Source organism: Fukomys damarensis, unplaced genomic scaffold (assembly GCF_012274545.1).
Source record: "Fukomys damarensis isolate Sample0158 unplaced genomic scaffold, DMR_v1.0_HiC HiC_scaffold_34, whole genome shotgun sequence".
In the NCBI taxonomy this organism is placed as follows: Eukaryota; Metazoa; Chordata; class Mammalia; order Rodentia; family Bathyergidae; genus Fukomys; species Fukomys damarensis.
The window spans coordinates 23,354,443-23,362,957 of NW_022900946.1; the positions used below are offsets into that span (position 1 = coordinate 23,354,443).

General features: G+C 52.7%; 1 protein-coding gene across 2 annotated transcripts in view; it reads left to right on the forward strand.

Moving 5' to 3' along the window:
- Positions 1-3,788: 3,788 nt before the first annotated feature.
- Hic2 (HIC ZBTB transcriptional repressor 2) overlaps positions 3,789-8,515 on the forward strand; it is a 28,197-nt gene continuing 23,470 nt past the window's right edge. The window contains exon 1 of one of the 2 annotated variants that reach the window (XM_010620671.3): positions 3,789-3,820. The gene's annotated coding sequence lies outside the window, so the exon portion shown is untranslated. Of the gene's footprint in view, positions 3,821-6,598; positions 6,856-8,515 lie in introns of those variants that run through there. The other variant, XM_010620670.3, reaches the window with a different exon arrangement.

Sequence of the window (8,515 nt, forward strand, 5' to 3'; positions counted from 1 at the left end):
CGCTGCCTGACAGGCGGGCGGGCTCCCATTATGCAAACGGCCCTGCACCCGCGCCTGCCCCTAGCTGGAGGATTTTGCGATTTCCCGAAATGCAGCCCTTTTCCTCTTGCGCCCTTCCCCGCGGGAAGACCGGTTTAGGGCAAGGGTAGGGGCAGGGGCAGCGTCAGGACTGGAGGAGCCGATCGCAGAGGGCCAGCCTCTGCGGCTGGTGGGTTCGCTGCCCTGCCCCCAGATCTCTTGTAGGCAGCCGCTTGGCAGGAAGAGAGATGGGCTTGGGGGGAGGGGGTCGGCTGGCAGGGGGAAGGGACAGGCTGGTTACAGGAGGGCGCCGAGGGGCCCCGGCTTGTCACTGTTTATCTTCCAAGATGGTTCACATTCACACAGGTCTGGGTGTGTGTGTTTGGGGGGAAAATGCCTCTCCCCGAGGGGCAGTGACTTAGGGAGAGAAGGGAATAAGGCCAGATAAAGCTCCCAGCGGCCCCACCCAGAGCAGCCTGGGACAGCCTGCAGACCGGAGCCCAAGTGCTGATTTTGACTGGCTGGAGCGATGTTGAAGTTATTTTATCCGTGTCTTCAATTACCCCTGCTGCCTCCAGTGTCTTTTCTAGCAGAAATTGCCAAGCACATCTGGAAAGCTATCTTCTCGGCCCCCTAAGCCCCCCAACAGCAGGAGGGATGTAACCCAGGGAGCCCACCCCTCTGACATGTGCCGGGGGGAGAGGAGGAGACATGCCCATAGGAATTCTGCTGCGGTGGGTTGTAGCTGACTGGTGTGGGGATTGCGGTGTACCCCCCGTGGGGGGGCTGGCAGGTAGTGGAGGGACTTCAGGAGCTTCTAGGTTGAACTTGGGGATACCCACCGAGGACTACTGATTGATAGAGGGCTGGCACTGGATTGCCCAAACCCAAGACTTGTCTCGATCTGGCATTTATTGCTCTCTGTCTTCTGGCTGCGCTACTTTCCTTCCGTTCCCATCTGCCAGTGACTAGACTCCCTTGGCCTTCAAGCAGACATTTTCGGGAGCGCATGCCATGTGCTGCTCTGTAGTCCTGGCTGAAGGAGAGAATGTACACTTAGTGGAACAGGGTCTCTCTATTAGCCTGGGGGGGAAGAAAAGGGAGATGGGTAGCCTGACCTCTGCGGACAAAGCTGCGGTGAGATTGCTGGGTTGGTGGGCTTTTACACGTGGCGGGCATAGGAGGCGGGTGGTGTTGGGCCCAAGATCGATCAAGGAGTGAGTTGCCCTCCTTGCAGGTGAACCTTCTGTCTGTGCAGTTGAGTTTATTATGAAAACCTCTGGGCCCCGCCTTGGTAGACTTGGAAGGTGTGAGAAGGCTCTCCACCTGCCTGGCTCCCTGCCTTGAGGGTGGTCAGAGCTGCCAGCCCGATCTGCTTTCCTTTGGCTCCTGGCTTTCTGCCAGCCAGTTTTGGGGTGTTGTGGAGTGCCCGTTGCCCAGCTGCTCTGGCTGTTTAAATGAGTGCTGCTGTGTGCCCAGAATTTCTCCCTGCAGTGCTACTCTGCCAGTTGTTAAAACTTGTAGATTAGTCACTGAGCTTTTATGAGCGATTCCTGAAAAGAAAAATCCCTCCGGTTGCTGGCTTTGCATAGAGGAAGAAGCAGCCTGAGGGAATCTGGTCTTTAATTAAAACCAAAATGATTGCTGTAGTTACTGGAAGGAGAAGAGGAGGCACAGGTGGGGCAGAGGTGATGCCTGCTGTCTTTCTGCAGAGTACCTGCTCAGGGGACAGGTAGGCAGGATCCCGTCCTTGCTCCCAGGTCTTGGCCAGCAGCCCAGGCTCCTCCACAAGCTGCAGTCCAGGATTAATCCCCACGTAGTGTTTTCTTTCCATAGATCAGATTTCTCATTTTGTTAATAAGCACAGCCTCTGATCCACTTGAAGTCAGCTGTTGTGGACTAGGAGCAACAGGGTTTTGCATTATTGAGCTGATGGGCCTGCTGCCTTACTAGGAGTCTTTCTTGTTTGTCAGGGTCCAATTGGAGGGGGTGGGGTAGGAGATTGGTAGTGCCTTTTAGTCAGTAGCTGGCCCCTGGAGAAGGGGGCTGGACAGTTCTGGAGCGAGGAAGGAATAAAGTTCAGTTTACCCAGAGGACCTGTGCTCCTGCCCTTTCTGCTTGGCCTGTTGGCCTTGAGCTGTCAGCCCCACCCCATACCTGATCTTGCCCACTGTGCTGAGGGCCACTGCCCAGAACCTGATCACTGGGAGTTGGTGGGAGCACTTCTTCCTGATGCTTCTGGCCGGATCTCAGGAAGAAGTAATCAGCTTCCCCAGGAGCCTGCTGAGCAGGGATCCTTTCAGGGCAGTGAGGGGGATCTGGACTTGGTCAGGAAGTCTGGAGTGTGACGTTGGCTCTGCCATTTACTTTCCTTGTGACCTTGGACAGTGATTAACACTCTGAACTTTAGTGTTCCCATCTAAAATGGGGACGGAATTTGAGTGTACATCCACATGTATTGCCTGTGCGCCACAGCTTAGCCTGAGGAAGACAGCAGGCAAACAAATGGTTATACTGTGTAGTGACAAGGACTGGCACGGGTACAGTGTGGTGGCAGGGTGGTGGGGCTGGCCCTGAGCTGGAAGAGAGCCCTGGATGCCATGCTGGGTTATGATTGCCCGGAGGTGAGCAGTTTTGGTCAGGGAGTGACTACCTTCAAAGGCAGTGTGATTTCATGAAGGATAGAACAGAGAGATGGTCGGGAGACTGTTGAAAACGTGGACCCACAGATGTGTTAAGAAGCCAGTTTAAAAAAAAAAAAAAAAAAAAAAGCCAGCGCCGAGCTGGGCGCAGTGGTGCATACCTGTAACCCCAGTGCTTAGGAGGCTAAGTAAGGTAGGAGGAATGCTGTGAGTTTGAGGCCAGCCTGAACTTTATAGTGAGATCCTGTTTCAAAAAAACTGAAAAATTGGGCCAGGATTTAGGGCAGTGGTTCTGACGCATGCTTCGCAAGGGCAAGGACCTGAGTTCCATCCCAATACAAAACAAAACAAAACAAAACAAAACAATTTGGGCACCCACTGCCTGCCAGGCATGTATGAGGCTCTTTGTGAGCTTTTTATTCATTCAGCCACATTTTCTGAGCACAAACTCAGTTGTTGGCCTCTGTGGCTAGATTAAATCCGGCTGTTCTCTGCTCTCTGGTATTCACAGACTTGCCTACCGCTGGACAGTCTTTAAGGCAGGGCAGTAGGGCGGGCACTTAGGAGTCTCCCCCACTTCCAATCCTTCCAGTTCTGCACGAGTCTCCTTTTTTTGCAGACAGTAAACGAGACTGGAAGGTTAAATAACTTAGTGACACTGGAGGGTAAAATGCCTCTAATGTGGTATCTGGAGAGATTTGGGATCCTGCCAGGGGGCAGAGAGCCCCTTTCCCAAGATAGGTCTTGGTTCCTGGTTAGGGGCTTTCAAACAAGCCCGTCCAGTTTGAGTCTGCCTGGCACCACCAGGATTTGCTTCCTGCTAGGAGGGGCCTTGCCCTAAGGCTTAGGGACCTAGGCTGGGGGAGGGCTGTGAGGAGGGACAGCCTGCCTTGAGCCCAGTTTTAGCCAGGAGTGGCAAAGCAAGAAAAGCTGGTGGGGGTGGGGTCACGGGGATGGGCCCTCGTTAGCTTGATAAGAAAGAGAAGGCCAGGAGCTGATTTCAGGCCCCACCACCGCCCAGAAGGGAAGGGCCTTGAGAGAGGTGTGGCTGGACTAGTCAGAAGAGGGACCCTAAGAAGCCCTGAGACTTGGCAAGAGGCTGCCAGACTTGATGGGACTCGTCCTCCTGACCATTCAACTTCATTGTTCACGTTTTTATGGTAATGTTTGTGTGTGTGTGTGGGTGCGAGGTGTGTGGCTTTGCACGTAGAGCAGGGGAACTTGGAGGTCCTTCCAGCCTCTTAAGATCCTCGCCAAGATAAGAGGAGGAAGGCCTGGCCCTTCTGTGAGGTGGTATCACCTACGAGGTACTTGTCTCCTTTTTGAGGTTAATCTCCCTTCAAAGGGCTGTGAGTGAGGAGGGGGTGTGGGGTATGGAAAGGGCAGACTCTCACCAGGTTCCCCTCCATCCCGGGGGAATTGCAGGAGCGATGTGGTTAAAGGTTTGGTGAGGTGGTGAGTTTCGTGGGATCTGGCCCTGTGCAGAGAGGGAAGATGCTGTTGGCTCGGGCATGGGTGTGACAACTATGCAGAGTTGTCTCGGGGCCTCAGGCTTCATTCCTGGGAGCACCTCTAGGTCAGTGGGTTCTTGAAAGAGTGTAGCAGAGGGCCACTCACATCTCCGAGACTCGAGCCTCGCGGCCTCTTCACCTAGTTGTGAGCCCTACCCCACGGCCTCTACTCTCCCTTACCTAGCTGGCTGGGCAGGTAGTAAGCTCTTGGGGAGTCGTCATTGGAGGAAGAGTGGGGCCTGGGACCTCCGTGGCGTGGTCCCGCGGGGACGCAGCAGGGCTTTTCTGGGCAGTGGGCGCGGCCGCACACCCGCTGCAGTGCTGTCCCCACCGAAGTCTCAGGCTGGATCTGGGAGCCAGGCTGTCTCGGGCAGGCTCAGGTGCTCCCGTTTCCTACAGTAAGCACAGCATGCGGCCGAGGCTGCGAGCCGCTGCCCCGGTGGTGTTGCAGCCACGTTAACAGTGGAAGCAGTCGCGGCGAGTCTGACTGGGCCGGTGCTGTGACCGGGGGTGGTGAGAGCTGCTTCACCCTGAGGACCCAGTGGGATCAACAGTTGTGCACTGGATGAGTGGACAGAATAAGTTAGGGTGACTCTGTTATTGACCAAAGGAGCATCACTGGGCTGTGTGTAGAGGGCTCTTTCTGAGAGGTCCCCTGGGGGAACCTCCTTGTTCCTCAGCCCCGGGACTCAACTGGGCCCACCCTGCTGCCTGGGTTTTGTTTCTTGGGTGCGTTTTTGGGTTTCCATTGGCCTTTCTGTAGCCCGACAGGTGGTTTGGATTCCTTGTGGCTTCCTGACAAGTCCTCTGAGGCCACAGCCAAAGTGTGACTGGACAGGTCTCTGACCTGGATTTTCCTGGGAGAGGGGAGACCGGTCTTTGAGGTTTGTTTCCTGGACTGTGTTTTTTTTTGGTACTGAGGATTGAACTGAGGACCTTGCGCTTGCGACGCAGGCAGCAGAACCACTGAGCTAAATCCCCAGCCCTGGACTGTGTTATTTGGGCAAGGTGTGTGTTCTCCTCCTAAGAGTCAGGAAAGGAAGTGTGGGAGGGAGACAGCTTCAGGCAAGGCCTGCTCAGCCTAGCTCCCTTTGCTGGTGCAGCGATGGGCTGTCCTGCCGGGCAGCTTTCCAGGCAGTGGGGCCGAGGACCTCTGGAGGTGGCATGGCCCAGGGAGGGTCATTTAGGAGGGAGAGCGACGCGGGCAGATTGGGGCAAGGGTGCTGTGGGAACTGAGGAGGAAGGGAGGGGTAGGGATTAAGGCAAGCTGGCCTCCCCTGGCTCCTCTTCTCACATTTTTGTGGATTGGGTGGATGGGCCCAGGGGGTTTGATCTCAGGAGTGAGTGGTTTTGGGAGTGGGTACCTATCTGCCTTGGACCTTTTGCCTTTTTTTTTTTTTTTAAATAACTCAGGCCGCCTCATGGCTTTTCTGTTTGGCAGAAGGCGGTTCATGGTTTCTGCCTAAGTGCTCTGGGAACTTTGCTTGAAAATGAGGGGGTTGGTTTCTGCAGAGTTCCCGACACAAAACTGGTACCTGGCTTCACAAACTTGATTCTTTCCACAATTCTGGTTGAAAACCAAGTCAGATGAGAACCAAATCAAATTCTTGAGCGCTTACATTCAATGCTGACCTTATGGGGAAATTTGATTTGGTTCTTGTCCAATTTGTGACCAGAATCATGGAGAGACTTGAGTTCGTGAACTGGGAGACCACTGTAACAGGGCAGGGATGGAAGAAGGTAGGCTTCCATTTTGTGCTCTTTATCTTGTGCTCAGCCTTGTCATAGGACTTTTATCCTTGAATTTAATCCTCAAGACATACCGTGGGGTGCTGGTTTTTTATCAATCCATTGTACAGGTGGCTCAGAGAGGTTAATTCGCATGTCGCACAGCTAGGAAGTAACCTAGTTGTGACAAGTGTGTGCATAGAAGCCTTGTGCCTTGAGAGGTCTCTTTTTCTGAGTGATGCTAGGACTGCAGACAGCTGAGGTTTTCGTTATTTTTTTAAAGTCTTTTTTTTGTACTGGGAATTGAACTTAAGTCCTTACACTTACTTGCGAGGCAGGCGACAGAATACTGAGGTAAATCCCCAGCCTGATTTTCATTATTTTCTGTGTTTTCCAGGCTGGTCTGGAACTCCTGGTCTCAAGTAATTCTCTCTCCTCAGCCTCAGTGGGTAGCTGGGACTGCAGGCCTCACACCACTGCACCTGGCTTGAGGTTTTCATTTTTTTGGCACCGAGCATTGAACTCAGGTCCTTGCCCTTGCAAGGCAGGTGGTGAAACCACTGAGCTGACTTCCTGGCCAGAGGTTTCCATTTGAGTGAGCTAGAGTGTGGTTCCTTTTGGGTCCCTCTCATTCCCAAGGGCCAGAGCTTGTTCCCCTGTGACACGTTAGAATCCTCTAGTCCATGGAAACGTGGTTTTGCTGACCACCCCCAGGAGAGGCCTGTGGGGTGGCCTGGGTTGCAGGGGGAACTGAGCTGAGCTGAGTACCTCCCTTTTTCTTGCGATTCTTTCAGTGTGGTCAAATGAGAGACAGCTGCTCCTGTGGGGGCACTGGTGGTATGGGAGTAGGGTGGCCTTGCCATAAATGGCCGCCAGGTCAGATCAAGGAGCGAAGAGACCAAGCCACAGCCTCTGAAGTGCCGGAAGGACTGGGCTTGGGTTGCCCTTCGGCTGTGGTAGGTGAACCTGAGTCCCAGAAGGCCAGGTGTGAGCCCCAGGCAGCCCCTGTGCAGGATGAGGGGAGGGGATTGTTTCCAAAGTCCCACATTCCATGCATGTGTTGACGCTGATAAGGGAAGCAGGGCTGGCTTAGCCGCCTTGGGCAGGAGGGGACTTTGACTTCATGCCCCCAGCAGGCAGCATGCACATCCTGCTTCCTGGTGGAAACCCTCCCCCCATGGGTCCCCTCTGCCTCCAGGTGCATATGGGCCACGTCCACAGCCGGCGGAGGCAGGGCAGGGGCAACGTTCTGTCAGGGAGTCGCCCTCATAGCTTCTACAGGCCCTCCCTTGTAGAGCTTTAGAGATGCCTTTTTTTGGTGGTGGTGCTGGGCATTGAACCCAAGGCCTTCACATCCCTATCCCTTTTTTACTAAAGAAGCTTTTTTCCATGAAGTTTATTGTTACATTTGAGGTATACAGCACAGTTACATTCGTCATTGTGATCTTGTGCCTTTCCGTGATTTATCTTGGTGGTTCTTGTTTATTTATTTATTTTGATACTGGGGATTGAACTCCTCTGGCTTCAACAGGCTGTGGCACCACTGAGCCAAATCCCCGGCCCTCTTGGTTCTTATTTTTAAAGATTTGTTTTTCTTCTTCTTTTTTTGTACCCAGGGATTGAACTCAGGACCTTGCCAGGCAGGCGGCAGCATCACTGGGCTAAATCCCCAGCCCTTAAAAAAAATTATTTTTTTTTTGTTAAAACAAAGTGGTATGTTGTTCAGGCTGACCTTAAAGTCACTGTGCCCAGGCTAGCCTTGAATTCATGGCAATCCTTCTGCCTCAGCCTCCTAAATTTTTAAAATTTTTGAAACAGTTTCACTAAGTCACTCAGGCTGGCCTTGACTTTATGATCCCCTTGCCTTGGGATTGTAGGGATTACAGGCATATGGCACTACCCTGGCTCATGGAGCCATTTGAAATTACACTTTTATTTGTTTAAAATTCGTTACTCTAAGGTTGATAGGCTGCTTGCACAGGATTTCATTGTTTTCGTGGAAAGAGGACTTCAGTGTCAAATGTGTTTCCTTTCAGGCCAGTCCTTAACCTCTTTGGAACTCATTTTCCTTGCTTGTAGAATGAGTTGTTAGAAGTACGTGACAGTGCATACCATCTGTTCTCAAAGAGCTGTTAGCAGACTCCTGGACCCTTTTTATAATATTTAGAATTACTGGCCTTTGCCCAGGTTAGTACTCACTACCTGTGGTATCCACCCCTAGGCATTCTCCACTGTCAGCCACCCCCTGGGCTGTGATTGCCAGCCTTACGTGTGTCTGGGGAGGCAGCAGAGGTGATTGAATATTAAATCTCAGCCCTCGAGCGCACAACTTTTTAGTGGGAAGAATGCAAGGGGTTTTTCTGCTGCAGACTTAAAGTACAACAGTGTATCTGGGAAAGTGCTTCATGTTTGTTTGAACTGGGACCCAAACTAGCTGATTCTTCTTTTCTTTCTTTTTCTTTTTTTTGGTTTTTTTGAGACAGGGTCTCACTATGTAGTTGAGACTGACCTGGAACTCTCTATGTAGCCCAGGCTGGTCTTGAATTCACTGTGATCCTCCTGCCTCAGCTTCCCAAGTGCTGGGATTACAGGTGTGCGCCACCACACCCGGCTGAT